Genomic DNA, 27,582 nt, shown 5'->3' with positions numbered 1-27,582 from the left:
GCGGTAGATCAAAATATTGCGACTTCAACAAAACAACAACTTAAGCAGCAAACTTTCAAACTCACCTGTTCTAAATCGCACTGCTCAACTCGAGTGCGTACATACTTGCAAATGTATATATTCGTACATAGCTAAATAACATAGTTTCAATGCGCCTTTTGTTAGCTATTTTTCCGTGGAAAATTTTCACATTAAAACTGCCCGTGGCCTGTGCGCGCCAATCTTATCTACTGCCACCAGCTAGAACACCACAACCACCATCATCAACTTTACAATTTAGGTATAAGCACATTTTCTATCTATCACACTCTCCCTCTTTCAGGCTACCTCTTCAGCTCGCTTACGCCCCCCGCACATGCGCACATGCCTTTTGTGCAGTGCCTCGCAGTGTTAGGGCGTGTTTTTGCCATTCTTAACGCTTTTCTTTCACAACTACGAGATTTTCATCTAATGCCGGGCAAAGGCCCAACGTAGTGGATGGGATGGAGTGTTGGCAGATGGCTGGAGAATGCTGCAATTCAAATACCCTCACAATCGGCTAGTGGCCTAGCTGAGTGAAGTAGTGAATAGTAGCCGGTGAGGAGTGAATGCAAAAACAATGCTGACTGTGGCTGTTGGATAGTTGTGATTGCATTTGTGGTGGTGTTGGTGGGTGAGGCACGCTTGATGCTACTTACACACATATACATATATACGCATACCCAAGTGTGCTGTTAATGTAGTAAAAGCGCACGAAATTCCTTGGAAAAAAGGTATAGAAAATTGCAAGGCAAGTAGAAGAAGCAAAGTGAGTAAAATACATTTGACTGCTGTTTTGCTGTAATTTTTGTTTTTCTTCTCGTTTTTTGATTCTTGTAACCAAGTAACTACCAGGCTAAGCAACTACTCTATATATATGCATACATATTTATGTAAGTATATACGAGTGGCACCTTCAACATTTAGTGCCTTTTAGTAGCAGTGGTTCAATGAACTGCAAAAAAACTTCAGCGTAAGCACACACACACACAGGCGAAATAGGTGCAATGTTTTTGCCAATAATCTCACAAATCAACGCAAATGTGCAAGGCGCAAAAACCAACATAGTTGCGTGCATATATATGTGTGAGTGTGTATATGTGTATAGTTGGGGGTTAAAATGGTAGCTGTGCTGCTTTAGTTGTTAAGAGATCAGCCTGGGGTTAGCGGAAACACTTTTTTAGCAACATTTCAGTTGTTCCTTTTTATGTATGATTTTTTTAGGCAATAAAAAACAGTAAATAGCAGCAAGAAACGGAGTAAATTTTAAAAGTATTATAAAAGAAATCTCTTTGCGTTAAATATTTTTGAAATATGCGACAGCTGGTAAGCGTTAGCTCTAAAACATACAGGTAAATTAGATTCCAAACACCAGCCTGGACCAGCCTGTAGTTACTGGCTACTTTGCAATATAAAGACAAATATTTTACACATCATTGAAATTTGGTTCTGGACATCAAAATCTGTCCTCCATAGTTGGTGATTGAGCTCTGGATTGAAGGACAGCCTGTCTAACTAACCAAACCTAGTCTAAGGTTACTCGCCAAAAATCTGGAGAATGAAGGATTTGATTTCGTTTTGCCCGCATAGTAAACCTCGTCCAACAGGTATCTGACAGCTGTGCATCAGAGAGCTGGCGTTTGAATTTAAAGAGCTTCAAAATGAAGAGAGCTCTTGGCTGTTTTTGCTGTTGGTTTCTCTTGCGTCTTGATGTTGTTCCACAAACGGAGGGACCTACAGTTTCAAGCCGACTCCGAATGGCAGATATTTTTATGAGGAGTTTTTTCATGGCAGAAATACACTCGGAGGCTTGCCATTGCATGTTTCTCCGAGATTCGAACCAACATTCTCTCTGTGAATTCCGAATCGTAGTCACGCACCAACCCATTCGGCTACGGCGGCCGCTACTACACTTTTTTTAAATGTATTAAATTGTTTATTGTACTTAATTTATTCCTCAAACTTTTTTAAATAAATTCCTTTTTCGGTATTTAAATGGCTCAAAAACTACTAAGTGAGTTTCACTGAAATATTTGAATTATATTCCTTAGACATCAGCACTCGTTATAGGCTACAAGCTGATTCTGTAGGCGGCGCTGCGGTCAAGATATTAAAAAAATCGCTTATGTGGTTCGATTTGGTTCATATGCATTCTGAAATATTGCTTGTATGATAAACAATGTTTTTCTAATAAAGTATCAAAATAGCTCAGCACCAGAGCTACCTAGCGGGTTAATAAACGGGTTACAAAATTTGATTCAGGGCACATTCACCTCGACTATTTTTCCGCCGTTTTCATATACCTTTTTGCACTTTCTAACGGGAAATTTTTTTTAGCAAGAATACGAATTTTCATTTAAGTAATATATTTTTGGAATTTGATCTAAAATTGACTAGGAATACGATTCTTCAAAATATCTCGATTCGAGCGTCATCTACTGGACAGTTTGTTTACAAAGTATTAATAAGAGATGAATAGTATATTTTAAAAATATTTCTACGCTAGCTCCATTATTACTGGTCTACAGTTGATGCTTTTATTAAGAATTCGATTGGTATTTTTTTTACCTTTTTCAAAAAAAAAAAAAAAAAAAAAAAAAAAAAAAAACAACCGAAAAACCATACGAAATAACATAAAAATTGCCAATGAACATTCATGGCGAACTATTTTTTTGCGTAAATTTTTATCTCTGTAAAAAAGCGAAAGAAAATTGAATAGTTGCGCCCATCCGCCAGCATTCTTCCAGTCGTTCAACTTCTGCTACAATTGCAATAGCCATAACTTTTATTTATGCGCTCGTCGACCTGACTACTTTATGCTTCATTGGTGTCATAAACAACGCTGTGGCTTGTTAAAATATTTCTAACAACAACGGAAACAAGAACAACGACAATACGAACAGGAACAATAACATCAGCAATGCGCAGTGAAATGTTTACCTCAATAGCGAATGCAACAGAAATTCGTTGCATAAATGCGCTAGGCGCTGGGCTGTCAGATTAGCTGCTTTCCCTGTAGGGATTATCTGAAGTAGGGAAAACAATTTTTGGTTTAGGCTCAGTAACATTTCACTGATTGTGAAAATAATAGATTTTATTTGTTGAATTTAGTACTTGTTGGGAATCGGCGGAAAGAAATGCAAAGTCTACTAGACCTCATTTGATGAATTTAGTACTAACTGAGAACATTCGAAAACGGGTGCAGAGCACTCTTTTGAATTTAGTACTATCTGGGAATCATTGGAAATAAATGGAAATAAATACTAGCTGGAAATCGTTGGAAATGAATGCAGGGCTTACTGGATCCCATCTGTTGAATTCTGTACTAAATTGTGGAAAGTTTATTAAAAAAATGTTGGCGTAATTTGTTGAATTTAGTACATGGTCCGAACTGCCTAAAATGAATGCAATGCGTATTACACCTCACTTGTCAAATGTAGTACCTACTATGAATTATCGAAAAATGGGCGCAGAGCATTATGTAGAGTTTAGTACCACTTGGAAATCATCGGAAACGGATACAAAGTTTACCAGACCTGATATGTTGAATTTTGTACTAATTATAAGTTATGAAAAAATGACGAAGAGAATTTTTGGGGTCATCTGTAGAATTTAGTACTAATTCCGTACTGTCTAAAATGAGTGCAAGGCGTATAAGATTGCATTTCGTAAATTTAGTACTAACTGTGAACTATCAAAAGCGGGCGCAGAGCATAGAAATTTAGTACTAGTTGGGAATAATTGGAAACGGATGCAAAGCTTAGCTTAGTTTTGATAGCATCTGTGGATGTGAAATGTATTAGATCTAATCTGTCAACGTACCAATGTAGAGCGTATTAGACCTCATCTATTGAATTTAGTACAAATTTAGTACTAATTCTGAACAATCGAAAATGGTTGAAAATCATTTTAGATTTCTTTTGTCGCATTTAGTACTAGTTTCAAATTATTAAAATTGTAAAGTTGGACCTTTAACACGTCCCAGCACATCGGTGTATAAAATCTACCCATTCCACATTTTCATAGGTGTCTCTCTACTTCTATGCCATGAATTTCCTTGCGGGCGGCATACAGACACACATATACATACATATAAGTATATCTACCGGGATATACATATTAAGTTGGCTTCATTTATCGTTTTGCAACACCACATGCGGTGCGCTGGTTGGTTCGTTGGTTAGTTATTGCTGCCATAGAATAGCGCAAAACCCTGTTGTTGACCATTGTTCATTGTCTCTAATGCGAGTTTCCTTTTTTTTCACTCTCTTTTTCTGCAGTTTCTCCTGTGTGTGCACGTATTTTTGTGATGGGGTTATCTTTTCGTTTCTTTTTAGCTTTTTGTTTTCGGTTGAATGCATGCTGCCACATGCTGCTGGTGTTGCATTTGCAAGTTTGTACGTACTTTTAAAACAATAGGACTAAGGAAGAGACTTGCAACAAAATTTCTAGCACTTGCGCGCTAATGGCGATGCAGCAGTGTTGTATTTGTTTTCCTTTTTTACCCTTTAGGTGAAGGCATTCACGAAAAGCCGCTTTGGGAAGAAAGGTGCAGTAAACAATTTAAATGGAAATGTTTGGAATTTTTAAGAACGGCGTATATAAGAACAATTCAAGTTCATTTGATTGAATTTTGTGGGTTTTGATTGTTTGTAAAAAAATAAATAGTGAAAATAAAAAATAATATTAAAAAGAAAAAAAAATTAAATATAACGCAAAATATTATTCATTTTGTTACTTGTGCTTTTTATTGACTTTATTATGGATTTAATTGACGATTTTTATGTTATGTTCATTTTGTTTTGTAGTATAATTTAAAATTTTATTTATATGTTTTTACTAATTTTTAATTTGACTCTGTCAAATTTATGTAAAAGGGCTTTGATTTAAATATCGATTTGTTTTGATTTCATTGAGAAAGTTTTGAAAAATTACTATATTTCTCACTAAAAAGTTGTAAAAAGCTTTTATTTAATTTGTTAATCAATATTTTATATGTTTTGAGCTATAATATTTTGTATTACAATTTTGTTTTATTTGGTTTTGCCTATTTATATTTTAAAATTTTATTTATATATTTTTATTCATTTTTAATTTGACTCTTTTAAATTTTTTTTTGTATATGTAAAAATATATTTTATTAGTCGTTTTCGGATTTCGAAGTGATGTACTTTTGGAAAATTTCTATGTGTTTGACTAAAAACTTCTACAAAGCTCTTAATTCATTTTATATTTATTATTTACCTTATTTTGAACTAAACATTTTTTTTATGAGTTTTGAATTTAAATTTAAAAAAAATGTTGTTAATTTTTAATTGTATATTTGAAATTTTATATCGGTCTGGTAATATTTTTTAATTTGTATAAAAGTATTTGAATTTTGGTTTTAATTTTTTTAATATTATTTAATATGAAGATTCTTTTGAAATTTTTTTGGAGTTTGTATTCGATAAACTTCTGAAAAGTACTATATTTTTCACTTAAAAGCTCTTCGAAGCTATTTCGTTATTTTTTAATCTTTCCTCATATTTCCTTTGGTTTGAATTAAAATATTTTTTGAACATTTTTATTTTACCGCTTTGTAGTTCAAATTTTATTTAATTGTTTTTAGAATTTTTTGTTTTCTAATCTTCAATTTTATTTTAATTTTTTTCTCTTTATTTAAAAACAAAAAAATATTAGTTTTTATAATAACTGTAATTTTACTGAAAAAAAATCCGCAAAAATCTTATTTTAGCTTTTATGTTTTCGATTCGGCTTTTTTCAAATCCTTAGAATTTGTATTCCATGGACATCGAATGGACTATTGTCCTAAGTTTAAAATATTTCATTTAATATAATATACAATTTTTAGTAATATTTTCTCTAATACCTTTTTTCCTTTCATTTTTAATTTTTTCTTTCATTTGTTTACTTATTTGTTTTTATTTGAGTACCATTTCTTTCTCCACCACATGCTTGCCAGGTTTTCCAGACATCCAAGACTCGTAGCCAGGACAAGTAACTCGATTTACTTCACTGCTGGAGTTTAATTTTTTTTCTATTATATCTGCTGCTTATCACTTAAAGTTGTGTTTTGTGTTTTGGCTGGCCCCATGTTTCACTTGCTAATTGTCACCACCACCCAACCACATCGTGCACTATAACACTTTTACCCGTCTTACTTTTTCGCTACTTCTGCTGCGCAACACTGTGACACTGCTTAAATATTCATGCGAACAAGTAAACCCTATGAAGTTTGTCGCTTAAGTCTTTCATATCTGTGTGCCGCCATGTAAATTACATGGTAAGCACTAGAGCTGTACTGCTGAGCTCCTTCTAGTGGTAATAAATGCAAATAAAGCGCTAAGAGTTAAAACATGCCTTGCACGAAAAAAGGGCAAGCGAGAACAACAATAACAAGAATAGCTAGTAGTGAGACAACAACAATGCTACCAAGAGCTGTTTTAAAAATGCTCCGTTTTTTGTTTTTATTTATTTGAAAAAAAAAAAAAAAATTGTTCAACAGCACTTGTGTCGGGCAGATACCAGCAACATTATTTGTTGTTGTTTTAGCTGTTGTTTTGTGGTGTTTCTGGTGGTGCTGTTACTAACGTGCGCGGGCGTGAAATGTAAATTTAGCGCACACTATTGATTGTGTTTTGGTAAGTTTTTGTTTTTTTGCTTATATGTGGAAAAGAAAAAGTCACAGAAGCTGGGAAAGCTGTAGCTAGAAAAACTAAAAGTGTATTTGTGTTTGTAGTATTTTTGGATAAATATATACTATATAGTTTTTAATTTTAACCAGGAGGCAGAGAAAGTGAAGCTTGTCTGTTGCTAAATAATATTGGCCTACTAAATATGAAAGCAAGAAAGGTTTTGGTTTACGAAGAATTAAAATTTTTACTTCAATTAAAAGCATCTTTTAGTGAGCTAAGGTTTTCTTGATTTCCTGTTTGAAAAAATGGATAAATGAAGAAGATACGGTCTTATCTCTCAGCACTTCTCGTTAAAAGAAGCTTAAAAACTTTCAAACTCCCAACTCACTCACTCAAAACACGATTTCTAATAGGAATACTAAGAAGGTACTGAATTATTGGTTGTGCCTATGATCGCCAAGTTTCTTGGAGCTCAAAAGAGGAGTAGGAGGTAAAATTTTTCGAAACTTTCCATGCGAATGCCCCGTCCATGATTTCAGGTATCGAGTGAACCCCTTTATCCAGAATCTGGAAAGTTTAGACACACTCTCACTGGAGGACCTGATTTGAAGGTTGGAAAGAACGCTTATAAGACTAGCATATGATGGCTGAAAATAACTCTAAGTCTTCTTAAATGACGCTTAAGCGACCTAGGTGATGTCGTTTGTTCTCAAAATGTACAGACCAGCAATTTTTTCCGCAGAAAAACCGGCTTGCAATTAGGAACAGCTATTAAGGCCAGATTTTTCTCCCTGGATGGACTCTCTTTCTTCGGCCACCACTAGCGTATCCCGTATCTAGTACAAAACATTTGCAGCTTGCAAAAATATTAGCCCCTCAAACTTTCCTGCAATTATTCTTGCACTTGACGCCAAAGTTTTGCTAATCCAGTAGAACGGCTACAAAAAGTGGGTTAATTCTGACCGGTTCAGTGATGGCTAGTGACAAGTGGTACATGAGCAGCAAGAAACAGGTGGGCCACAAAAAAACGAAGAAAATTATAAACAAGTAAGACAAGCCAGCAACAAGGCGACAAGCAACCAACATATGGGGTTACAAAAATCAGTCAACCAAAAAAGTGAAAGAGGAAGAAATAAATACAAAATTGGATGACAAGTTGAATTGTTGAAGATTAATGGGCAAAATGTAGCAGCAAAAGAGGCTCAAGAAAGTTCTGAGCAGCAATGGCACCAACAACAACTGTATTGAACTTAGCTTAGTTTTTTTTACTTTCCCTTTGATTTTACTTCGTTTGATTCTTTTATGCATGCATCGACTTTCTTCGTTCTTCGACGGTGTAAATTCTTAAAAATTTTGTATAAGAAGGAATGTTTTATTAAAAATTTGAACATTTTGCAAAAAATATTTTTGAATTCTCGAAAAAGGCGGTGAAATAGTGAAAAAGTGTATTTTTGATAATTTTTCAAATAAATATAATATTTTTTTTTAAATAAATGCGGTCGAAGATGCTACACAAAAAGGGTTTTTTTGGTAATGTTTTCTTTTTAATTGTATTTATTGTAATTGTGTTGTTGGAAAAATTGCATATGGTATGTTATGTCAAAATACTTGTTTTTCTTAAAAATTTTATTTAAAGTAGTTAAAAAAATTTTTTTTATCAAAAATATTTTTTTTTCAAAAACTCATTTGCTTCAGAAAACTCATTTTTTATCATAAAACCTTTTGTTCTTTTTTGTTTTTTAAGTTTTTTTTCATAAAACATTTGTGTTTTGTTTTGAAAAACTATTTTTTCCATAAACTTATTATTTTCAAACAATTTTCTTTAAAAACATTTTATTTCAAAATCTATGTTTAAACTTATTTTTCTTCAACAACGTTTTTTCAATATTCAATATAAAAACTCCAGTTTTTGGGTTTCAAAAACCATTGTAAAATTCCCAATTTTTTTTAAGTTATAAAAATATAAACTTTTTCGAAAACTAAAGTTTTTTCATACAAAATTTTTTTTTTTCAAAAAAATAATTTTCTCCCAAAATCTTTTTTTTTCCAAAATCTTTTTTTTCATAAAAAATATTTGTTTAAGAACCAATTTTTTTCATAAATGTCTTTTCATAAAGCATTTTATTTCCTGAAATTAATTGTTTCCTTTCAAGAAATTTACTCGTTTCATATAACTATTTTTTTGTTCAAAAAGCGAATTTCTTCCAAAACCTGTTTCTCCAAAAAGTTAGTTGTTTCTCAAAAATTTATTTTTCTTCAGAAAATATAAAAACGCTAGTTTTTGGGTTTCAAATACCATTTTAAGATTCCTAAAATGCTTATTGGTTAGATTTTATGCCCTCTTATTTCAAAAAATAATGTTTAAAAAATTATAAAAAATCTAACCTGATGGATGATGGGTTGTTTTTGAGCCCAGATTCATCTTCAACGTTCGCTTATTGTGAGAGAGTCATGAAGGTCTGCGTTATTATAAATCAAAAATAATTTAGTACTAGAACTAAATATTTCATCACAGTAAAGAACTCAAAAATTACTAAAGCTTGGTTCCTCATTCTTTTGAAGTACAACTCGTTGCGCTAACAATCACATACACCTACACTCATATATTCAAATATATAGAAATGCAACACAGGCATCAACTTATCTACTCCGCCAATCACATAAAAAACGAGTTAACTGCAAGAGAAGCAAAAACAAAAAAAAAAAAAAAAAAAAATAACATTCATACATATTTGGCACTGAGGAGGTTACTAACTAAAATAGCTAAGCGGTTAGTTGAGTTGGTGTTGGCCACTAGTTTTACCACTTTGCCGCTTCACTGGTTACAGTGGACGTCGATAGCCAACAAAAAAGTGTAACAACAATACTAATGCTTTGACCAACAGCACTTTGAACAGCCAACTACTTCTATTTCAGCTTCGACTACATTTCCTTTGTTTATGCTACTGACTGCATGCCGCAAATGTTGGAAAGTTGCAAGTTTAATGTAAACGAGTTGGTGTATGGCAGGCAACATTGAGGGTGATGGGGGCGGGTATGCTTGAAAGAAATGTTGGAATTGGGTTGCAATATGCATATTAGAATGTGTATCAATTACAAGAAGCAGTGCATGTTGCAAATATTTGAATATTTGTTTGTAGGCGACATAAATATTTTATTTGGCGCTGACGAACAGTCCCAGGTATCTAGAAACTCGAATGAGCTCATGAGTTTTTGTACACACAATCACAAAAGGGTAGCACGACCAAATATATAGTGACATGCCGATTTATTCAAAAAACTGATAATAAGTTTGAATACTGGATTCTTGAATGGATCTTTAATTTTTTCTTCTTCCATGGAACAACTAACGCCAGTGGATACCAAAAGTAACTAAATTTGTGTCCACTTCGTTTTTGCAGCGAAGAGGAGAGCTTCTCTCATCGTGTAAAACTTAATGCAAAACTTACAATGCCGGACTTCTTAATCCTACTAAGACAACTGGACCCATATAGCAAAGTTGGTGTACCTTAATTAGTCAAGCTTTAACGCTGTTCTGTTATTGTTACGTACTGGATGGATCTTGAGGAGAACAAATAATAATTTGGCTTGAACTCTCAAGCCTTTCGTATTGCTTCAAGAATAAATAGTTAAAGACTTTGTACTACATCTCGCTGCTTCAACCTATGGTGTCTTAGAAACAGAACCACTTGGTATCTACACATCAACCGACTGATTTAGCGGGAATCCACATGAACGATTGTAATATTTTCTTTCCGAAAAGAGTAAAATTAATTTGATATACCAGAAAAAAAGTTCAGCTCGGGAATTTTGCTTTCAATATAAATCACCGTAGTATAGCAATTTATTCTTAAAAAAATCCAGATTAGAAGTTTTAATTAAATAGATCACACAACTGGTATCTTGACTGAAATTTCGCCTCAAAAGCTAAAATTTTTGGGCAATTTAAAATTTTCAAAGCTTCAGAATTTACATCACTAAAATTTCTTTCCAAAATTACACGTTTCGGTTTTAAACCTACATAATTTTCTGCCATTCCAATCTTTTAAAACTTTGAGTGAAATACCGACGAAGTGTGTTTAAAAAATTTACGCTATTGCGGTTTTAAAACTCAAAAGTTTTCAAAATTAAAAAAAAAATGTTTAATTAAGTTTTTTAAATTATTATTTGAGTTCAAATATTAAATAAAGTTTTTTTTTTAATTAAAAAGAGAAACAAATTTTTTAATTAATTTGAAACTTTTTTAAATTATTACAAATTAAGATGCCGCTTCCGTTTCAAAACTCTTCATTTGTTAAATAAAAAAAATTATAACTTCAGAGGTCATTGAGTTTGAAGCTTCTTCTAAAAATTAGCATCGCTCCGATTTTAAAGTCCAAATTCTACAAAAAAGTTCAGATTTTTAAAACTTTAGATGATATACATATTGGCCAACATTTATGTTAAAAGCTCATAATGATTTGGTTTCAAAACTCCAATTTTTTAAAACTTTTGACGAAAAGTCACTGAAACTTCTTTTACAAATTTACATTTCTCAGTTTCGAAATTTTATAATTTTTGAGACTCCATTACTTTTTAAAACTTTTGATTATGCATCGACCGAGCTTCTTTGTTTAATCAGCATCGTTTCGGTTTCAAAACTTCAACAATTTTGTAAATTTTCAAAAATGTTAAAACTTCAATTGGGGTGAATGGTCCGAAATTTCTTTTAAAAATTGTCGTTGTTATGATTTCGAAGTCCAAGTTTTTTAAAGTTTTCCAACTTTTTCAAACTTCAGATGACATAAAGACCAACGTTTCTGTTAAAACCTCACACTGCTTCGTTTTCGAAACTACAAATTTTTACAAATTTTTTAATTTCTAACGTCAAATCACCGAAATTCGTTTAAAAACTTTACACTGTTGCAGTTTCAAGGTTTTAGAATTTTTTAAATTTCCAAATTTTGAAAAACTTCAGAGCACACACCGAGCGTAATTTCTTTGAAATGAACATCGTTCAGGTTTCAAAACTCCAAATTTTTCAAAAGTTAAAAATTTTTGAAAGCTTAGATGATCTTTCAATCGAAATCTCTTTTAAAATTTTTCTAAAAATGCTAACTGTTTATAACTTCAGATGAAGTTTCTGTTAAAAACTTGCAAAGCTTCGGTTTCGACATTCTAAATTCTTCAAAGTTTTCAAAACATCTTTTTAAAAATTTTGGTTGTTTTGGTTTCCAAGTTGTATAATTTTCGAAATTTTTAAACTTCAGATCATAAATAAACCGAAATTTATTTTAAAAATTAGCATCGTTTCGGTTTAAAAATGTTTAAAAGTTTAGTTGGTATTTCGGTCGATATTTCTTTAAAAACTGACAACGTTTCGGCTTTGAAATTCCAACTTATTCAAAATTCTCAAAATTTTAGAAAATTTTAAAAGTTCAAAATTTTACAGTAGCCCATGACACCACGCCAATTTTTTTAAGTTTTTAGATTTTATTACACTCTACCATTTGTTGTGCTTCTATTTTTCAACAAAACTCCTTTCCACTCCTAATCGTCATATAGGATTGTAGGATTTTAGTACAGTTTTACGAATTTCGGCACTTATCTCATCAGTAGCAACTTCGATTTCATGCTTCAACTCTTGAATCGTCTCTGGAGGGTTAACTTGACATTTATTTTTAACGGCGTCTTACACAAATATATAAATGGAATCCAAACGCAGATTGTAGGTGGCCCGATTGTTTGGCACATTTGGCGATTTTGGCTGCTTTATGGATTTTTGGCTTTCCGTATTCGATTTTAATATATATTTCGCTACTTTGTTCAAGCAAAAAACGATACCTAACTGAATTTCTGACATATTTTATTTTAGCATTGAAGTTGATAGTTCAAATTGAAGTTCCATATCCATATTTCAAGTGCAAAATTGATCACCCAATGTGATTTTTGAATGACTTTTTAACGAAACAGGAACAAATATATGATTTTGAGTGAAATCTTGGAAATCTTTATTAACAAGAAACTGCAAACTTATTACTGTTATAGGTATGCTTTTTTAAGTTATCATAATAAACGAGAGCGCTTATGCACTTTCAACTTTCTTCTACTACTTATAAGTACAAACGAGGAAGCGTCGGATGACAGTTAATGGTACTGTGGAACCGTTAATTACTTTATTACGTGCCATATGCAATCACACAATCAGTCACTCATCAACTCAACCCATCGCTAACCATCACTAAAGAAGCAGTGCTGTTGTATAACTGCTTATTACTTGCTTTCTTCCAATTTGAATTTCTTTTTATTATTTTGCGCTTCGTTTTACTGTTGACGTCTTTTATTTATATGTATTATATAGGTACCTGACCTTACCGTTGCTCAATTTATTTGCTGATAAATGTATTTCAAATTTTCACCGGATTTGGTTTAATTTTTTTCATTGCTAATGATTTTTGGTATTTTTTTCTCGAGAAGCTAATAAGATCAGTTACGTACCGCCAACCAAGTGAACTACATACACGCATATGCAGACCCATAGAAAAACTTTTACTTTCAATTGTCATTTGCTATAGTTTTTGTGGCACGCAAAGGTATGTAAGTGCTAAAGCCGATTAACGCATTATGAGAAAGTGTTGATGTGAAAGCGGCTGTTTGGTTATTCTCAATAAATTAATAAATAAAAAAATAGAAAAATAATTATCAGAATTAAAATCAGCTTATTATTTTTAAAATTGCTTTATTTCGCAAAAAGGACACAAAACAGCAAAGCAGGCATATGCATGTTAATTTAACCAGTTCGAAATGAAGTTTTGGTGTAATTGAGTCCACACAATTCATGTATGGCGAGCCGAAATGCGGTTCATTAAACAAAAACAAAAATTAATATATATATATATAAACTAAAAATAAAAAAAAAATAAAAACCAGTTTTTGATGTACGCCCAAGATCAACTCGAATTAAAGCCTTTCACTTTCTGACGCCATCACAATTGAGCGGAGGCTGAATTCTTAATTGAAGTTTCAAACCTGGTGACTCTCGAGTGCTTGCTTTCTTCAATCTAATGTCAACTGTAGAATTCAATCGCCTTCGCTTATTATAATTACTGAGGAGTATGAATAAGTGCGATGAGTGCGCGAAGCAAAGAAGATCTACAGGTATGTAATTTATGGTACAACAACAAATCAATACCAGTCAACGTATCAGCATCATGGCTCGCATGCTATTGTTGGTAGTTATGATTTGAATTTAGTGGAAGAATTTATCTACCTGAGTACCTGCTTTAAGTAGCTAAACCCAAAAGATAACCCCCCGTGCAAATAGGCTAAGTGAGTCTATACCAAGTAAAATCTCTTCTCTGACGGCTCTGGAAGTATTTGAAATGAAACCCTATGGCAGAGAGTAGAGCCTCTTTTGGTGGCTTCTATTGATATCAGTGTACCTGAGAAAAGAAGAAATTTTGAAGTCGACCAAATCACGAAGATTATTGAATGGCCACAATTCAAGAAAGAAGAGGCAACGCGACTTGATAAGCAAGTAACGCGAGGGAGGACTTACCAACATTTAATTAAGTATTCTGAAATATTTTCTAAAGAATTTCCTCTGAAATGACATTCCAGGAAGCTGTGAAGTGTCTGAAAGGTTGGCTTCTGGAACGATTTTAAGGCAAAATCGTGTGGAATTACTTTCAAGGAAGTTCTTCTGGAATGACTACGAGAGAGTTCTTCTTTAGAAAGTGTTTGAAAAGGGTGTGGCTATTTATTTTCATTTTATGTTTTTATTAATGCTACTGGCTATAAATGAGACTAGTGGTTTTTTGTTAAAATTCTTTCCTTACTTTCGAAATTTTGTATATTCTAATTTTTATGAAAAAAATCCATTGTTTTCGAAAATTTAATCTAAAAATTCTTTAGTTTTAAAACTTTTTTGTTTTTAAATTATTGCAGTTCTTTAAATTTTTATTAAAAATATTAATATTTCTTTCGAACATTTATATTTTATAATGTTTATGTAAAATTTCTTGATTTTATAAAATTTATATTTAAATTTTTTTTATTCTTTTTAATTTTTATATATTTAAAAAATTTATAGTTTCTGTTTTTTGTTTTTTTTTGTTTTTTCATTACATGAATTTATTCATTTTGCTGGCTGTACCTAGACTATTGCCTTTTCGTTTCTAATTTTTATAAAATTCTCGAAAACTTATTTTCGATAATTTTTTGTTTTTTACATATTGCAATTTTTTCATTGAATTTTGATTAAATTATTTGGTTTTTATTTGTTTGCTTTATTTATATTTTCTAACTTTTATTTAAAATTCCTTTTTTTCCGAAAATATACATTTTATTTAATATTCAAAATATTGTCCATCGCTTACTACTACTTTTTCCCATCTTTCTGGCAATTCACGGATTCCCTTTGTGAAAAATTCGGTCGGTTTTGCCGCAATCCACGAATCGATCCATTTTTTGACTTCATCGTAATTACGGAAGTGCTGGTCAGCCAGGCCATGTTGCATCGATCGGAAGAGATAGTAATCGGATGGCGCAAGGTCTGGACTATACGGCGGGTGGGGTAGGACATCCCATTTGAGCGTTTCTAAGTATGTTTTGACCACTTGTGCAACATGTGGCCGAGCATTGTCATGTTGCAAAATAACTTTGTCGTGTCTATCGGCGTATTGCGGCCGTTTTTCTCGCAGTGCTCGGCTCAAACGCATCAATTGTCGTCGGTAGACATCCCCCGTAATCGTTTCATTCGGTTTCAGTAGCTCATAATACACAACACCCAGCTGGTCCCACCAGATACACATCATAACCTTCAGGCCATGAATATTCTGCGCCGACGTCGATGTTGAAGCATGGCCAGGGTATCCATACGTTGCCCGACGTTTTGGATTGTCGTAATGGACCCACTTTTCATCGCCAGTCACAATTCGATGCAAAAAACCCTTTCTTTTGTGCCGTTGAAGCAGTTGTTCGCATGCCATAAAACGGCGTTCAACGTCTCTTGGCTTCAATTCATACGGCACCCAATGGCCTACCTTTCGGATCATTCCCATGGCTTTTAAACGTTTGGAAATGGTTGATTGATCATCTCCCAAAGTTTTTGCAACCTCTTCTTGCGTTTGAGCCGGATCTTGATCGAGCAATTCCTCCAATTCGGTATCCATGAACTTTGGCGGCGCACCCTCGCGTTCTTCGTCTTCCAAGCCAAAATCACCACTTTTAAAGCGTGCAAACCACTTCTGGCACGTTCGCTCAGATAGAGCATGCTCACCATAAACTTCCACCAAGATACGATGACTTTCGGCTGCTTTTTTCTTCATATTAAAATAATGAAGAAGAATTCCCCGCAAAAACACATTATTTGGCACGAAATTCGACATTTTCAAGTGTGGTAAAAATATTGTTGTTTACGCTTCAAATAAAAAACTTATACTGACGTTTGTGCCTTACGACAGTAGCTCTCCAATGAATGTTTGGAAATGTGGATCGATGGAATAATAATCAAGTTACGCCATCTGTTGTAAAACCGCACGAACTTATTCATAGTCCTATTAGTTTTTGTTGTTGTTATTAATCTTCATAAAGTTTCTTTATTGCTCGAAATTTTTTGTTTTTACATATTGCATTTTTTCCTTAAAATTTTAATTTAATTTTTTTTTTTTTTTTATTTATATTTTCTAATTTTTATTTAAATTTCCTTTTTTTCGGAAACTTTCATTCCATTATTTTTTTGTTTAATATTTTACCTTTTGCATTTCTAGCTTTACATGCGTTTTGTGTATTAAATTTTTTTTTACAATTGCATTCAAATTTTTTTTTCTTTCGAATATTTCTATTCATAATTTTTTTTTTTTCAAGTTTATTTCTTGGCAGTGCTCGCGCTCCTAACCACCATAAAAGTGTCTGAAAGTGTACGCCACCAAATGCCCAACTTAATTGTCTTCTCCAACAGAGCATCAGCAATACATACACATACACCTACACTGAAGAGCTTGCACGCCTATACGTACAGCTATATTTACAAATACCTACATGGCGACTCGCTGCATGAATTTTATAGCGAATTCGTGACTTTTATATGGCAACTTTTATCAAATAAGCGCACAGCATTTAATTATACCTATTTTCGTGGGACATTAACTATTTGGACATATTAGCAACAATGCAGCAGCAGCAACAGCAACAGCCGCGGCAACATCAGCAGTCACAAAAGCCATAGCACAAAGTACAAAGAACAAAACAACAACAACAAACATGGCTCTACATAGGCACCCAAACAAGTGTTGCGAGAAAATGTTGCGCTGCATCTTCTTTGAATTATGGTGTTAGTCTTCGTTGTTGGTGCTGCTACTGCTGCCAGCTAAACACGAACAAATAGGCTGCCACTATTTGTACTCGTAACTTGTGGTCCACGGCTGGAGGTTTCGCGTTGTTTAGGACAATAAAAGGGTTTCTTAACGAGCGCGCTCGTTGAACGCATAAATATCAAGCAACTGGTTGCTGGATGTGTACATTTGTATGAGCATAGGTGTAGTATTGTAAAGGGCAACAGTGTTGGCAAGCAAATGTGTGGTGAAGGGCGGTAAACCCATATGAGTGTATGAGTTGAGAGTGGCGCACCAAGTGCTGGGTAATCGTGCACTGGCGCCTTTTTATTATCGCTAAGTAGAGTGTCCGCGTTCACAGTGTGTGTATGTGTATGTGTGCGAGTGTTTGCATCTAAGTCTAGCCGCACATGCATTTGTGAATTCGAAAGCTCCTATTAGGCTATTTAAGTACTCATTTTATTGAGGTATGTGTGGCTACAGCAAACGTTTGCTGAATGTGCCATAAATGTTGGCTAATGCGTCATTAAGCTAAATGATTGTGGCAGGCAGTAAAGGTGCGTTGCTGTTGGTAATTAGTGAATGTTATGCAAAATGTGTGTGTATTTATTTATTTATTTAAAATTTTTCTCTTTTGCAAAGCGCTGAATGTGAGTTGCAGCGGAAATAATGCAATTTACGTCGCTGTTTCGCTTTTAAATGCCTTCATACTATTTTTGTAGCAACTCATTCACTTTTGCCATCGCTTCTGCGCTTCATTAATTTTTTCGCCATTTTGCAGCATATTTTTGCTTTTTCTTAGCTTCTTAAAGTCTTGCCTACAATTTTTTAAATTTAATTTTTTTTGTTACTTAAACTGCTGTATCAATCACTGTCGGTTGTTATGCGTGACAAAATCTGTCATGCCAATTCGATGGTGTAGCTAATCGATCGGTTATGGCGTTTGAGTTGCTGCAGCCAAGCCAAAACAAAATATAATTTCTGACAGATATAAATACAAATGCAGTGAGCGCCAAAGTCAGCAGATATAAATGCAGAAATGAAGATGAGTTATAGGCTAAAGGCTCACTGAATAGCATCGACACTGCAAACAGCCATGAAGGAGTACCTAGCTGAGATATTGCAAAGATAAAGAAACTAAAAAATTACAACCAAGCGAAATGGTTTGGTGGGTAGGAGTAGCTGCTGCTAGAAGAAAGGTAGTAGTAGATCAACATAAAGGGTAATTTTCGGTAAGAAAATACTCTGATGGTGAGATTCGTTGTTAGTGGGTTTTATGCCCGAGAGTGTGTGCTTCCCAAAGGAACCTACTTTGCTTTACGATATGGCAACTGATATCCGCAGAAGTATATGGCATTAGATTGGCCACACCCTGAGCAAGAGCTTAGATAACATCGCCAAACAAGCGCTGTGATGGTACCGCTTCCAACAGCCAGGATGGATTAGAGGATTCTATACATGAATCACCTTCCAGGCGAGTTAGGAAGCATCTCTTTAATTACACTGACGAGATACAGGACCGGATACATCTATTTGACTAGACGGTATATAGGCAAACAATGAACAGCACTTATCGGGAGGCACTTATCACCTTCTTAAACTACGGCCTCTCAAACGCCATCGTTGGAGTCCAGTTCCCACCCATCGCAAACGAAGAACATCAGCTGTTTCTTGAAATCCTATTATCTATTTGCGTTAAGGATATTGCTTTAAATTAAACTCTTTCCTGTCCAGAATTGACCCATAAATAGTCAACATATGTTCGGCATGTAAAGGTACCCCGCATAATACTAACCATTACTTATTCCATATTCTGCTGTTTAGTCACAGAACTTCATTAAATCCTTGACGATGGGTTGTAAATGGAAGGCCATGGGAATACCAATTCGAGAATCTCTTTGTCCTATGATAAATGAAAAGCAAAAAGTGACTTACTTCAGAGAGAGCCACTACTATAATGTACTATATATTTGCCTGCGGAGCAAATAAACCCGGCCAAGCTCACATTGTCTTATCATCAGCAAAGCTCATTTGATACTCAATTACGGCATAAGGAAGTACTATAATAGGGCTCTCAATATCGAAAGGAGAGAGCGTTCTAGCGCATTGCTGATCGAAGGTTGATGGGTAAAATCCCACTTTGTTGTTGTTGTAGCAGTACCTTTGCCCTGTCAGTATAGCCTAATCACCGGGCATCTTCGTCTAGCTCATCTAACGGTAGGCCCAGGTGGTTAGTGTCGTGCGGGTGCCTTCACATGCTGGACATATGTTTAGTATGTCGGGGCCGATTCTGGATAAGTAGGAGTTTAACCTGCTACAATATCCAGAACGTAATTGTGCCAACGTTACGCGGGACTCTCGCGGAAGTTGGAGCTCTTCGTCTACGATTGGTGGTGGTTGGACTCCGATAACGGCATTCGGGGGTCGAGAGCTTAAGAAGGTGGTGAGAGTCTCCCGATGAATGTCGTTTATGGCCGTCTGTACACTGTCCGATCCAGTAGCTGTCTGTTTGTTTTGTCTGAGATCTCGTCCGCGTACTTGAGGAAATGCCTCCTGATGTGCCTGGGAGGTGGCTCAGGCTCGAGCAGGTGTCTGTATGGGTGAGGCCTGCGGTAACACCCTAGCAGAAACTGCTTACTGAGCAATTTCTTATGCTCCTTAATAGGCAGCATTAGGGCCTCGTCATGTAGGTATTGTATAGGTGAAATCAGAAGACATCCTATCACGGCCCTTAAAGCAGTGTTTTGGCAGGTCTGCCGCTTCGTTCACTGCGAATCACTGGTTCCAGGCGACCAGACAGGTGCAGCATAGTTGATAACCGGTCGGCCTATTGCTTTAAAAGTCGACAGCAACATTTCCTTGTCTTTGCCCCAAGTGCTGCCGGTGAGCGACTTGAGAACCTTGTTGCGATTCTGTACTTTTGTTGCAATAGCGGTTGTATGCGCTGAGAAGGAGAGCAAGCTGTCAAAGGTAACTCCCAATATTTTGGGTTGTTAACCGTCGGAATTTGTGTATCATCGACTTTTACCTTGAGTTGTAGCTTGACCTCCTTTGTCCAGGTCGTGAAAAGGGTCGCAGTGGATTTAGTGGGGGAGAGTTTTAAATTCCTTGCAGTGAAGAATCGCTTCGCGAAAGGCTGGCGAGGTAGTCGTTTACCTTGGAGCATAGGCCATTAATGTCATTGCTCGACGCCGTTATCGTGCAGTCGTCGGCGTATGAAACCAGGGAGACTCCCTCTGGTGGCTGGGACAGTTTCGAGATATAGAAGTTGAAAAGCAAGGCTGAAAGGGCACCGCCCTGCGGTACACCTTGCTTTATTTTCGTCTGTTTAGATGTTTGGTCTCGAAATATCACCGACTTTCGATCACCGAAATATATCCCACTTTGTCTTATTGTCAGCTTACTTCTTTAGGTGCTCCATTTCGGAAGGAGATAATTCTATATTTGGTGCTCAGCCAATATTTATAATGTCTATAAATACTTCCGTTCGGTTTTTTGATCATCCGTTAATATTTTAATGGCGTTATCATCATGGTTTTCTTGAATTCTACGATTTTTTTTTATCAAATTAAACTAAACTTTTTTAACTAAACAAATTATTTCTCAAGAAAGCGCAGAAAAGATGGAGCTCCATTTCTTCATGTGCTATTTTGAAAACCCTTTGGTTGCAGTATAACATATGAAGGACTCAGAAAGTGCTTTGAGCGCCTCGCCATTCAATTTCCAAACTTCGGGCTGTGTTTACCCGTTACTGGACGATCGGCATACACGCGGAAAAGCTAGGGTTACCATTTAACCCCCATTGCAGAAGTAGTGGGGACCTTTCAGAGAAGAAGACTGTTGAGCAGTTTCTCTGTAAATGTCCGCGTTTGACAGGTAGACGACTAAGGCCACTGGGTGCTCCTTTCTTCGACAGTCTGGGACAGTGCGCCCAAATAAATACCAACAATCTTCTCCATTATATCAACAGCTTTGGCCTGTTGGTGGTCTCACAATTATATCAAAACGGCGATTCAGTGCTACTTGAGGAGTGCCAGACTGGTATTTCAACCATTTCACCTACCTACCTACTAAACTTTGCTTGGGTCCTTCCAAGCATAACTATGAAAATTGAAAAATATTGGAATCTGGCAAAAATCGCACACACTTTCTTCATCGTTAAAACTTGATTTCCGCCTGCCCGGCATATTCGGCTGAGACTCCTCTAAAGTGTTTTCTATCAATTACTTTCTAAGTTGCGCTTTCGTATTGGCTTCCGTGTTTTGCTGTTCATGTCGCACTACAGCAGCTAGTTTGTTTCGATTCCCAGAATATGATATTTCAGAGAAGCAGCAAGTAAGGTCAGGTGACTTCAAGCAATTACAGGACCTGACCCATCTGATCACCGACGACCAAAACGTGTTGCTTAGGAATATAGAAAAATATTTCACCGCGCTGACTGCATCACAAAAATCAGCGCTCGCATCTACTCGTACAACCCAATCAAACCCAGCCAACTAAGCAAACGTCAACATTCCAATGGCTTGGGCAGCAAATATTTGCTTACGAACATTTACATTTGCATTCGCATTTACATTTTACATTCTTCTGCTGATGTCTGCTGCTGCTGACTACTTGCATTGTTTTTGCTATTATTGTTCTAGCTGCCTAAGCAACATTAATGTAGCGTGCTGTTGTTGCTGCTGTTGTCATATGTATTACATTGCTGCTGGTTGCTTGTCACTGTTTCCGATAAGCTGTGCCTCCAACGATTGCTGAGTGCATGGCTCTCCTTGAATGCTGCACAGTTGCAACTACAATTTAGCTGTTGAATTTTAAGTAGCTGCTGCTGCATGTTGCTGTTGTAGCTATCTGCAACTGCAACATGCCTACACATGTCAACTGCCACATATATGTACATACATACATACAAACATACTCCTACATATTGTTACCACAGAGATGATTCATTACCTTGCAACAGTACTTATTTAAATATTTGCTACCTGCCGCAGCATGCGTGCAGCAAATGCCACAGCAAAATGCATGATGTTGTCATGCTCACTATATGCACCTATGCATGTGTTTGAGGCAAAATATGTAAAGGCGTTGTTTGCGCAGCTGTGCTGCTTGTAGTGATTTTTTCTGCAAATTTTCTGTATTCCCTCCACCTTTTTCACTTTTCAATTTGCTGTTTATTTTAATTTTCCAATTCTTCTTTTGCTGTCTTCTGTCTTCTGCGTCTCTTGTCTGCTGGTTTGGTCTGTGTGCTGCTGCACCATTGTCATTAGTAGCAAATTGAGGTGTTAAAGCAGCAATTGTGCGTGTTGGTGCAACACATAAAAATCGAAACCAAAAAAAAAAAACACTCAAACATGATTACCAACAAAAATCAACGCCAACAACAACTAAAAAACCTCTACTAAATTAACAAGCTGGCAGTAAGACAGCAAAACAGCAAACAGCAACAACAAAAGCTTAGTGTAGCATCAACTTGACAGTAAAAAAATTGCTGCCAACTACAACAATAGCAGCTCGCAGCATAGTCAGTAATTTGTTTACGTCGCACAACTTTGCGCAGGCATTGATTTGTGGTACAGTGTGGTAAAAGAGCTCATTTTTTGGGAAGAAGAGCTGATATTAATAGGTGACAAGACTATGTAGAAGTTAATATCGGTCAAAGTTAAGGCAAAAACATTTGTGGTATAACATCGAGATGCACGCCACAAATAGGAGGAGCAGCTCGGCCAAGCACCTAACGGAAGTGTACGTTCCAATTATTTATTTATTTTTTTTTAAAGTTTGGCAAGAAACGAACAATGCTTCTAAATTGTGGAAATTTATTAAAAAAAAAATATTAATAAATAAGTCTGTTCGCGAAGTTCATAGGGCACAGGCGGCTTCATCGGCCCTTATTTCTTTCGAAATGGGAAAGGAGCTAACGTTACGGTGATTGGCGATCGCTATGAAGACATGCTGACTGGATTTTTGTTTTCAAAAATTAATCATAAGTCAAACCTGGACGACATTTAGTTCCAACAAGAGGGCGCAACTTGCCATACAGCGCGCTTAACAATCGATTTATTGCCACCAACGACGCCATACGGCCAGATTTATTGGAAAAAGTAGTCAAAAATTTGAACTGATCGAAAGGACCATGTAATACATAGCCGCGGCGGACATATGCCGGATATCATATTCAATAAAAAAAAATGCCATGAAATTATCTACCAGAATATAATAAAAAAAATCATTCCAAGAATATAATATTACTGGTTTTTAGTATCATTTTAAGTTCTGAAGCTCTTAAAAGAAACAACCGATATGAAACAAATTATTATATCGCGTGAAAATTTAGATAATTCCATAGCATAGGGTCAAATAGAGTTATTGTATAGTGCACCTCAAATCCGAATTATATGTTTAAGTAGATCTGCGCTTGAGGCTTGTTATCCTTTAAACCTAGCAAAAAAAAGATTAAATGAGTCCATGAATTGAGATATGATGTAGTACGAGCATCACTTGATGTTAAGCGCCTAAAAGTCAATGAGAGTGATCATATGATGTGCTTGGAGAATAATCATTAAATCATAATTATCACTACTCTGATGTGAAGTAGGAGTAGCAACACTTCAAATAAGCTACTCTGTGATGCAAACAGGTGCTATGGAACTATTAAATGGTGCCCAAATTGTTCTGTGATATATTATCGTATGATGTGGCGCGAGTAGATGAGATTACTGCACAAAAAATTACGCGTAAAATTTGTATGATGTGATTTGGGATAGTTAGAAAGGTGTTGAAATTCAGAAATAAGTATATATATATACTACAAAAATGTTTGACCATCATTTGGGCAAATGATGAGATGTGTTGTGAATGCGAGCCTCTGCAGTCATATGATGTGCGTGATGTCATGTCACCACAACGACAACGCAATAGAAATGAGTATCTTGAAAATTAATTTAATAGGGCTATAAAATATTAACAAGTCAAAGAAAGTGAACCATGTGATTTTTAAATTCAAGCCAAATGCTACTGATATGCTGTGATTGATGTGATTGATATAATATGGTGTTGATATGTTATAGAACTGATATGGTTGAAGTTGATAAGCTAACTGCGCTATATGAAATTTTAGGCATGATTTTTTTCATGCCCGAATGCTCTGATTTTCCATGCTTTTAAAGGTGTTGAAGTATTAAAATATGAAACAAAATGTCACTTGAGCAAAACAAGCCGAATAAGCGTTCGTTAACAGTGAAGTACTTAGATAATATTAAAAATATGAAAACATGCAGTTAGTCGATGACAAGCTAAAATGTCATATGACAGTTACAAAAATCAAAGCTATAGCATTATGTTATTTTTCTTGACGTCATTATAGTGTAGACTTAACACAATGATGACGCCAGATGCGCAAAAAAAATACCAAATATTGATTTTATATACCAAGAGATAAATCTGCAAGTTATAAAAAGTGACGTGACATAGTTAAGAGCAAGTGATGTGACTATCATGCGATCAAAAGTCAATTAAAAAATGAAAACAGATTTAGCATAATAAAAAGTGCTATGCAACTTACAGGCGAAGTGCAAAAAAATATAACCATTTCCAAAAAAAATTAGCCAATTCTATTATTATACTTCATGTGATTTATCATAATTTTAATTATAAGAAGTCATGTGACGTAGTTGAAACTAAGTAATGTGATTATTATATGATGAAAAGAAAAAAAAAACAATCGAACTAATTTATGATTACCATTCAAACTTATCAAATGGCAAACAAAAAATATCACATTTTCACAAAACCAAACCAAGTTTATTGGCATCATGTGACATTTCTAGAAGTCACATGATGTAGACCTAATACCTAATAAGCATAAAAAGCATTTGTAATGCAGTTTGCGATTGTACAATGGGGAAATTTAAAAGCTAAATAAATTTATGCTCTGATTTCATATGACTTAGTGGACCCCTAATCATGTGATTATCGTGCCCCTATGTTATATACCTAATACCTGATAAGCAGAATAAGCGTAATAAGCATTTGCAACGCATTTTCCGGTTGTATAAAGGGGAAATTAAAAGTTTTATAAATATATGTAGAGTAGAATGGGGTAAGATAGGTATGGGGGCACAATAGGTAGGTGCGGTTTTCGTCGCACTGTTTTTGCAGAGGTCACTCGTCTTATGTGAATTGAATACGTGGTGGGGAACAACGTTTGCGACTGTCATTTCGGCTGTCACCATTCATTAGTTATCCTAGTTCTGGCGTCGTTTAGTTTTTTGTGAACTTTTCTCCGACATAGCATTTTTTTTATTCTACGGTGCAGTGCATTTAATGTATGCAAATATTTGTCAGGTGAGTTTTATTTTACGTAGAAAATAATGCTGAACACGAATAATGTGTTAGTTTTTTGATATTATTGTTTTAAAAAAAAATATCGACACTAACATAAAACATGTGCTTGGGGGCACTATAGGTCAGCCGTCTGGGGGCATTATAGGTCACTACTTTTAATTGAATAAAATAAATTTTAATTGTTTTTGCAGCAAAATGGTGCGTAATTATGTGCGAAAAACGCCGAAACGAAATGAAGAGGATGTAAAAAACGCAATTTCGGCAGTCCGAGATGGCGCTAGTGTTCGATCAGCCTCTAAACAAACGTGCTCGCGTGATGAATTAAAGAAAAATTCCTAACTTTTATAACATGTGCAGTGTTCATACTCTATAAATAAAAGTTAAAACGTTAATTTCCAAGCCATGTACATTGTTCTTTTCCTCTCACACATAGTGACCTATCGTGCCCCCCGACTTTGAAAATATCGAAAAAAAGTACCTTTGTCTTATTGAATGCAGCTTCCAAAAAATATTTAGCCAAACATAAGTCAGTATAACCAAAATGTTAGCAGATAAATAACCTTTCAAAATCTTGCTTATTTTTCAAAATCAATGCAAAAACACCGTAGCAAGAGCTCTCCAAAAAAAAAATGACCTATCTTACCCCATTCTACTCTACTCTTATCAAATGACTTAGTTGAGCGCAAATCATGTGATTATCACGCGCTGAAAAGTCAATGAAAGAAAAAATCGATATTTCTCTTGTTTGCATAATGCTTTCAAGCATTCGAGTGTAATAATGAGTATCATGCAAATGCATCGTGTGATGTGTCTTAATGTCATACGCTAATTTCAAAAAATATTTCAAATTTACTAGCATCATGTGATGTTCATGATTGTCATATGATGTTGAATTAGTAAGCATTTTTAATAGTGTTAGTGGTGTAACATGAGAATTGTTATAAGTAATGTGAATATCATACGATGATAAAAAATCATATGACAACAAAGTTTACTATTGCTTGATTTAAAACTTTGCAAGCGCATTTAACATTAACTGAACACTGCTCTCCATAAAAGTTCGTTCCTTAAGTCTTTCGTTGCATAGACAGCATATTTGCTTAAGGCTTAATGGAGCTGAGCAGATTATTGCTGCACTTGCTGTTGTAGCTGCCGCTTTGGCATATAGCAGTGCGTCAGTTTATTGTAATCATTGCTTTTGTTGGGCTGCATTGTTGTTGTTTGAGGCACCATTAGCTGTGCTACCGTTGTGCTGCCACTTAAATGAGCATTCCCTAGGCAGGCAAATCAATCTGCGATATTGACTGGAGAAAATTCAAAATTTATGCGCATCTATTGTCAACTGGTGAAGTATTTAATATATTTCAAAAGAAGTTGGAAAAACATTAAAAAAGAAATTTGAAAAAAAGCAAAAAACGCAAAATATGCAGACGAACCCCTGCTGAGTAAATGCTTACCGCGAGGAAAATACCAAAGGTATATAAAAATGGCAAAAGTGTTTCATAAAATATTATTCATAAAGTTTTAAGAAGGACATAAATTTCGGACTTCAATGTGTCTGCATTAGAAGTGCAGCATTGGAAAGTTTTGTAATAATTTTTTTAAGGATTTAATGGCATGAGAGACGAACAAAAAAAGAAAATTGTTAAAATGACACACAAAAGCCTTTGGCACACAACGCCATTCCTAAATATAGCAGAATCATAAGATTGTAAAGTACTCGCAAGCCATGCCAAGTGTTGCAAGTTCGCGGTTAGCCACCATACAACTGTTTTGAAGATGCAGATCCTCAAGAAATCCCTCGGTGCACAACTACAACATACTTCAGCGCTTCAAGTGAGCAAAATGAGTGGATCCAAAGAAGTGTGTGTCCCAATGCAAGCACAACCACGAACTCCAAAAGACCAGCAAACTGACATTAGCTAACAAAAAAACGTGCAACATGCCTATCATCAATTGTTACTGCACTGATGTGCTTGGCATGTTGCTTGCCAAACTGATTGTCAGTCAGTCAATGCAAAGCGAGTGCAAAGCGGCATGAAAAATTGTTGGAGCAAAAAGCTGGCTGGACAAGCAGCCCGGCTAGAAGTTGCAGTAGTTCGTTACATACCCAACAGTGGCAGACTACAAAAATAACAACAACAACAAGGACAGTATTGTGCGCCTGAGTTATCAATCGTTTGGTATGTCGATGGCTATGCTGATTAATGTATGACCGCGGAAGTTGTATTCAATCAGTGGCAGTCACTACTGGCAGGCAAGCATAC

General features: G+C 35.1%; 1 protein-coding gene across 1 annotated transcript in view; it reads right to left on the bottom strand.

Annotated features, from left to right (window-relative positions):
- The window catches only part of LOC128858914 (uncharacterized), a 109,365-nt gene that overhangs the window by 25,561 nt on the left and 56,222 nt on the right, over nucleotides 1-27,582 (bottom strand). The gene's annotated exons all lie outside the window — the stretch shown is intronic.

Source organism: Anastrepha ludens, chromosome 3 (genome assembly GCF_028408465.1).
Source record: "Anastrepha ludens isolate Willacy chromosome 3, idAnaLude1.1, whole genome shotgun sequence".
Lineage (NCBI taxonomy): Eukaryota > Metazoa > Arthropoda > Insecta > Diptera > Tephritidae > Anastrepha > Anastrepha ludens.
Note: the sequence above shows the minus strand (reverse complement) of the source record. Positions and strands in the feature narration are given on the sequence as shown.